Below are 8,492 nucleotides of genomic sequence, written 5' to 3' on the forward strand. Positions count from 1 at the left end.
CCCCCTGTGTGTGTGTGTGTGTGTGTGTGTGTTTCTGTGCCAATGTGTTTTTGTATGTGTGTGTCTGTGTGATTGTGTGTGTTTGCGTGCATAACTGCACTAGTGTGTGTGTGTTCACTATAGGTTTGAGCCCATGCATTTTTATAATCAACGTTGCCCCCTAATGGTTGAGGAGAGATCAACCGATAGATCACCAGCAGACTAACATCAGAGCAGAAAGACAGCAGGCATTTACACTTACATTATAATATTTAGTAATTGTATACTGGAGCTAGAGTCCATAGATTTGTGTTGTAGGTCTTCTACAGAGGGGCAAATCAAATTCACAGCAGGGCTGAAACAAAAGCCTGCAGACCTAGCTCTCCAAGAGGACAGTTGACCACTGGAACCGTCCCAAATGGCACCCTGCTGTTCCTTATTCCCTATGGGCTCTGGTCAAAAGTAGTGTTCTATAAAGGGAATAGGCTGCAATTTGGAACACAGACCTGTGGTCCACATTCTACATGAACAGAAACATGGTGCTACACCCCGAGACTGAGGTCTGTGGTTCTCTATCACATATTTACACTCAGCAAACACTGAAACTATGACATCATCACTGCGAGACATGGCCAAGGCATGAGGTCAGCAGTACCACAGTGAATAAAATCTAAGAAATTCTAGTTTATTGCTTTCTGATAAAACCTATCCCAGCTGTCACTGGCCAGTCTCAGTAGCCTGTATACGTTTCTAGAAGGTTGATGTCTTACAGGTAATCCACTGTGTTGCTCATTGCATCATTGCTAGTATTCGTATTGGTTTGTGCTATAGAAGATGTGTTGTAGAAAGTTGTTTCCTAATCATCATTCTGCTCAGGACTGGAGTAAACAGATCGCTTCAAGGGGTTTAAGAGGTACAGCCCAAAATTACATTAACATCAGAAAAAGTAGCCTGAGACACTCGCTCAATATTAAAAACTCTTGGTTAACAACTCTTACTACTTGGTTAAAATTTGACGTTTCGACAACAATGGCCTTCATCAGACAGACACACACACGTATGAGTGGAGCCTTTCGGAATGCGGAGGATCAAATGGTTAACCCCTCGTTATCTAGAGGAGAGGATTATGGGTAGTACGTGGCCGACTTGTGACTCGCCCATTCTAGCTGCAATCAATACCACACACACACACACATTAACAACTGGAGAGGAACACACACAGTTGTTATTCTGGGGTTATGAGGCTCTGAAATTGTTATTGCAGTGATTCATGCAGCTTTGATTTCAGCACAGCCACAATAAGAGTAAAATAAAACCACTTCCTGTTTAGAAGAAGTCTGATTGCAGCTCAGACGTCCCCCTCTCTCACAGCCTCACTCATAATCGCTTCAGGAAGCATCCTTCTCATTTCACTGAATCAAAGTTACTATAGTACCACCCTCAAAAAGTAACCGATTCATAATTGCTGTAGGAAATGAGTCAGACAGCCTCCTCCTCTCTATCAGATCTCACATCGGTGTGTTTTACACCAACACATGTCCCTCCTTTGATGGCTTCATGGCCTGAAGGACTGTTTCCATTCTAGAGGAAGACTCTCACTCGGGCTACTTACTGTCTGTCTTTAGGTCACTCAGGCTACTTACTGTCTGTCTTTAGGTCACTCAGGCTACTTACTGTCTGTCTTTAGGTCACTCAGGCTACTTACTGTCTGTCTTTAGGTCACTCAGGCTACTTACTGTCTGTCTTTAGGTCACTCAGGCTACTTACTGTCTGTCTTTAGGTCACTCAGGCTACTTACTGTCTGTCTTTAGGTCACTCAGGCTACTTACTGTCTGCCTTTAGGTCACTCGGGCTACTTACTGTCTGTCTTTAGGTCACTCGGGCTACTTACTGTCTGTCTTTAGGTCACTCGGGCTACTTACTGTCTGCCTTTAGGTCACTCGGGCTACTTACTGTCTGTCTTTAGGTCACTCAGGCTACTTACTGTCTGTCTTTAGGTCACTCGGGCTACTTACTGTCTGCCTTTAGGTCACTCAGGCTACTTACTGTCTGCCGTTAGGTCACTCAGGCTACTTACTGTCTGCCGTTAGGTCACACTCACATTTTAGATTGGGGTTAGTGAGTGATAGTGCGTGAGTGTGTGAGAGAGAGAGGGGGCTGGAGAGAGAGAGAGGGGGCTGGAGAGAGAGAGAGGGGGCTGGAGAGAGAGAGAGAGGGGGCTGGAGAGAGAGAGAGGGGGCTGGAGAGAGAGAGAGGGGGCTGGAGAGAGAGAGAGGGGGCTGGAGAGAGAGAGAGGGGGCTGGAGATAGAGAGAGGGGGCTGGAGAGAGAGAGAGGGGGCTGGAGAGAGAGAGAGGGGGCTGGAGATAGAGAGAGGGGGCTGGAGAGAGAGAGAGGGGGCTGGAGAGAGAGAGGGGGGGGGGGGGGGTTCAGCAGAAGACAGAGGGACGGAGGGTTGTTTGTGTGCGTGAGAGAGAGAGACAGAGCGGTATCGTAGCTGTCTGAACCCACTTGTTCCCATCAGCTGTCAGGTCACAGTCCTGAGTCCCTTGATTAACGTGTCACTGTCAGTCTCACTGACGTCACGCCGGGACACAAACACACATTTTAAGGAGAGCACACACACCCAGGGACTAACTCTGTGAGGTTTTAATAAGAAGCAAAGGTTTCAGGGGCTCTCTTAGCTACAAAGAGCTTGCTTTCTCTCTGGCTTGCTCTCTCTCTGTCTGCAGGATCTCTATGGTCCATCTACACACATCACCACTAAAAACAAAATAATCGCTTGGTGCGTTTATACCAGAAGTAACTACGCCATTCAATCCAGCCCATATTTGTTTTGGGGGGAGGGGTGAGGGATTATTATTTTGTGTTTAAAAAAAACTCCAGGCCACACTTAAATGTCAAAGACTAAATAGAAAGTACTGTTGAAGTCGGAAGTTTACATACACCTTAGCCAAATACATTTAAACTCAGTTTTTCACAATTCCTGACATTTAATCCTAGTAAAAATTCCCTGTTTTAGGTCAGTTAGGATCACCACTTTATTTTAAGAATGTGAAATGTCAGAATAATAGTAGAGAGAATGATAGAATTTCAGCTTTTATTTCTTTCATCACATTCCCAGTGGGTCAGGAGTTTACATACACTCAATTAGTATTTGGTAGCATTGCCTTTAAATTGTTTAACTTGGGTCAAACGTTTCGGGTAGCCTTCCACAAGCTTCCCACAATAAGTTGGGTGAATTTTGGCCCATTCCTCCTGACAGAGCTGGTATAACTGAGTCAGGTTTGTAGGCCTCCTTGCTCGCACACGCTTTTTCAGTTCTGCCCACAAATGTTCTATAGGATTGAGGTCAGGGCTTTGTGATGGCCACTCCAATACCTTGACTTTGTTAGTCCTTAAGCCATTTTGCCACAACTTTGGAAGTATGCTTGGGGTCAGCATACCCATTTGCGACCAAGCTTTAACTTCCTGACTGATGTCTTGAGATGTTGCTTCAATATATCCACATAATTTTCCTTCCTCATGATGCCATCTATTTTGTGAAGTGCACCAGTCCCTCCTGCAGCAAAGCACCCTCACAGCATGATGCTGCCAGCCCCGTGCTTCACGGTTGGGATGGTGTTCTTCGGCTTGCAAGCAACCCCCTTTTTCCTCCAAACATAACGATGGTCATTATGGTCAAACAGTTATATTTTGTTTCATCAGACCAGAGGACATTATTCCAAAAAGTAAGATCTTTGTCCCCATGTGCAGTTGCAAACCGTAGTCTGGCTTTTTTATGGCGGTTTTGTAGCAGTGGCTTCTTCCTTGCTGAGCGGCCTTTCAGGTTATGTCGATATAGGATTCGTTTTACTGTGGATATAGATACTTTTGTACCTGTTTCCTCCAGCATCTTCACAAGGTCCTTTGCTGTTGTTCTGGGATTGATTTGCACTTTTCGCACCAAAGTACGTTCATCTCTAGGAGACAGAACGTGTCTCCTTCCTGAGTGGTATGATGGCTGCGTGGTCCCATGGTGTTTATACTTGCGTACTATTTTTTGTACAGATGAACGTGGTACCTTCAGGCATTTGGAAATTGCTCCCAAGGATGAACCAGACTTGTGGAGGTCTACAATCTTTTTTTCTGAGGTCTTGGATGATTTGTTTTGATTTTCCCATGATGTCAAGCAAAGAGGCACTGAATTTGAAGGTAGGCCTTGAAATACATCTACAGGTACACCTCCAATTGACTCAAATTATGTTAATTAGCCGATCAGAAGCTTCTAAAGCCATTACATCCTTTTCTGGAATTTTCCAAGCTGTTTAAAGGCACAGTCAACTTAGTGACTTCTGACCCACTGGAATTGTGAATTATATGTGAAATAATCTGTCTGTAAACAATTGTTGGAAAAATTACTTGTGTCATGCACAAAGTAGATGTCCTAACTGACTTGCCAAAACTATAGTTTGTTAACAAGAAATGTGTGGAGTGGTTGGAAAACGAGTTTTAATGACTCCAACCTAAGTGTATGTAAACTTCCGACTTCAACTGTATGTGTCAATTATAATGGACCTACAGTAGCAGTCAAAAGTTTAGACACACCTACTCATTCCAAGGGTTTTTCTTTATTTTTACTATTTTCTACATTGTAGAATAATAGTGAAGACATCAAAACTATGAAATAACACATATGGAATCATGTAGTAACCAAAAAAGTGTTAAACATATCGAAATATATTTTATATTCTTCAAAGTAGCCACCCTTTGCCTTGATGACAGCTTTGCACTCTCTTGGCATTCTCTCAACTAAGGCCAAAGAGGAGGCTAGTGAATTATTATTCTCTTCCATCTGCCCTGACAACCCCAGCGAGATTAAAACTGATTACTTCATTAATGATTTAACCACGGAATTAGAATCCTATGGATTTAACCCTTTGAGGTGCAGCCTACAGACAAAATGTTACAGGCTTTGTTTTAACACTAACTGCTTCTAATCGATTAAATTACAGAAAGGATGCACATTGAACTGTTATTTCCGGAATAGAACAGAGATCGGAGTAACTGTCTGGCTGTTTTATTATTCTAACTGACCCCTTACTTAACCCAGTTCTCAGACCTCCCATGACCTGCCCAGCATCCGCTAAAGTCCACTGCCCAGGCTTCAGATTGCTGGTCTGAAGGGTTCGGTCCCAAATGGCACCCTATTCCCTATATAGTTCCTATGGGCCCTGGTCAAAAGTAGTGCACAAAATAGGGAACAGGGTGCCATTTGGTACGCAGAGGGGGCCCTCGGGTTATCAGGAGTAAATATAAGCCATATCTCTGGCCTCTGCAGCTGGAAGAACTGCCAGGCTGGGATTTAACCCCTCAGCCCTGATCCTGTCAACACGCACCAGAGCAGGGCAGTGAGAGAGATTCTAGACATTCACGTACACACACCAGAGCAGAGCACTGACCGGGATCACGGACACACACCAGAGCAGAGCACTGACCGGGATCACGGACACACATGCTCACGGACACACACACACACGTGTTTGAGTAAGTTCAAGACTGAGAAAGGAACCCTTTTAGTTTCCCTACACAGCGGTACTTTGTCCTTCTACAAGGAGGGATGAGAGAGATGTTTGATGGAAGGAGGACAGGCCTCTCCAGACCTGTCAGACAAGTACCGTATTGAATGGAACCCTTCCCTTCACTTCAACCCTCTTTCCTTCCCTGCACCATTCACCAGATCACAGACAGCAGCTGTAGTGAATGGAGCTGAATGGATCCCTTCCCTTCACCCCTCTTTTATTCACCCCTTCCCTCGTTCCCTGCACCATTCTAACGAGCAGCCATTGATCTGAGATTCTCTTTAGAGCGGTTTAATAGAGGCCTCCACAGCCTTTCATCTACTGCCAGACTCTCTTTTATGATAACAGCCATCGACTCCCTCCATCTCCCCCTCGACAGACACAGCTGATTGCTCCCAGCATGGGAGAGCTGTGCTCTGCATAACTTGTAACTGTAGGTAGGAGATAAACAAACACAGGACACGCACAACGTAGAAAGATGGGAGCGTTACATGGAATGACATACTAGTTAGTAGAATATCAAAAGTGGGATGGACGTTGCTCTTTGATTTTCTTGTGGTGAATCTACACTGTCTGTTAAGAGTAGCTAGGCACGTACAATGTATACACTTAAAAAGGCAACACAGCCTGCTCAATCCATTCACAGGAACACACCAGCTATATACACTGAACACAGCCTGCTCAATCCATTCACAGGAACACACCAGCTATATACACTGAACACAGCCTGCTCAATCCATTCACAGGAACACACCAGCTATATACACTGAACACAGCCTGCTCAATCCATTCACAGGAACACACCAGCTATATACACTGAACACAGCCTGCTCAATCCATTCACACGAACACACCAGCTATATACACTGAACACAGCCTGCTCAATCCATTCACAGGAACACACCAGCTATATACACATACTGAACACAGGCAAAGCAGCTCTGACAAGTCTCGTGACGGGGCCACCCTTCCAAACTCTGTCTCGTTGACTCATGAGAAGAACAGAACGTGAGAAGCCTGGGCTTCAAAGGCTACTCTGACTGACACTTGATAAATTAAAACAAGAAAACAAACATTTTTAGGTCTGGGATTTACAGTGAGGGGAAAAAGTATTCGATCCCCTGCTGATTTTGTACGTTTGCCCACTGACAAAGAAATGATCAGTCTATAATTTTAATGGTAGGTTTACTTGAACAGTGAGACACAGAATAACAACAAAAAAATCCAGAAAAACGCATGTCAAAAATGTAATAAATTGATTTGCATTTTAATGAGGGAAATAAGTATTTGACCCCCTCTCAATCAGAAAGATCTCTGGCTCCCAGGTGTCTTTTATTAAGGTAACGAGCTGAGATTAGGAGCACACTCTTAAAGGGAGTGCTCCTAATCTCAGTTTGTTACCTGTATAAAATACACCTGTCCACAGAAGCAATCAATCAATCAGATTCCAAACTCTACACCATGGCCAAGACCAAAGAGCTCTACAAGGATGTCAGGGACAAGATTGTAGATCTACACATGCTGGAATGGGCTACAAGACCATTGCCAAGCAGCTTGGTGAGAAGGTGACAACAGTTGGTGCGATTATTCGCAAATGGAAGAAACACAAAAGACCTGTCAATCTCCCTCGGCCTGGGGCTCCATGCAAGATCTCACCTTGTGGAGTTGCAATGATCATGAGAACGGTGAGGAATCAGCCCAGAACTACACGGGAGGATCTTGTCAATGATCTCAAGGCAGCTGGGACCATAGTCACCAAGAAAGCAATTGGTAACACACTACGCCGTGAAGGACTGAAATCCTGCAGCGCCCGCAAGGTCCCCCTGCTCAAGAAAGCACATATACAGGGCCGTCTGAAGATTGCCAATGAACATCTGACTGATTCAGAGGAGAACTGGGTGAAAGTGTTGTGGTCAGATGAGACCAAAATCAAGCTCTTTGGCATCAACTCAACTCGCCGTGTTTGGAGGAGGAGGAATGCTGCCCATGACCACAAGAACACCATCCCCACCGTCAAACATGGAGGTGGAAACATTATGCTTTGGGGGTGTTTTTCTGCTAAGGGGACAGGACAACTTCACTGCATCAAAGGGACGATGGACGGGGCCATGTACCGTCAAATCTTGGGTGAGAACCTCCTTCCCTCAGCCAGGGCATTGAAAATGGGTCATGGATGGGTATTCCAGCATGACACTGACCCAAAACACACAGCCAAGGCAACAAAAGAGTGGCTCAAGAAGAAGCACATTAAGGTCCTGGAGTGGCCTAGCCAGTCTCCAGACCTTAATCCCATAGAAAATCTGTGGAGGGAGCTGAAGGTTCGAGTTGCCAAACGTCAGCCTCGAAACCTTAATGACTTGGAGAAGATCTGCAAAGAGGAGTGGAACAAAATCCCTCCTGAGATGTGTGCAAACCTGGTGGCCAACTACAAGAAACGTCTGACCTCTGTGATTGCCAACGAGGGTTTTGCCACCAAGTACTAAGTCATGTTTTGCAGAGGGGTCAAATATTTATTTCCCTCATTAAAATGCAAATCAATTTATAACATTTTTTACATTGGTTTTTCTGGATTTTTTGTTGTTATTCTGTCTCTCACTGTTCAAATAAACCTACCATTAAAATTATAGACTGATCATGTCTTTGTCAGTGGCAAACGTACAAAATCAGCAGGGGCTCAAATACTTTTTTCCCTCACTGTATGTGCATTCAAAATGGCCCCCTATTGCCTATATAGTGCAGAACAATGCACAGAAAATAATAATATCAGGTTAAACTAGAACTAAGTACATAGTATTTGTCCCAAATAATCTTTAATTTTCAAACATGTTGTTGAATCTGTACATGCACCATTTGATTGAACTAAACTATCCTGTTTTTCACAGTAACATATACATTTTCCGGATTGTTGCTGTTTCTCAGTACTCTGCTTCCCTCTGCTGTTGGTATAAGGCTA

The sequence above is a fragment of the Coregonus lavaretus genome (assembly GCF_964263955.1).
Source record: "Coregonus lavaretus genome assembly, chromosome: 29".
Classification (NCBI taxonomy): Eukaryota; Metazoa; Chordata; class Actinopteri; order Salmoniformes; family Salmonidae; genus Coregonus; species Coregonus lavaretus.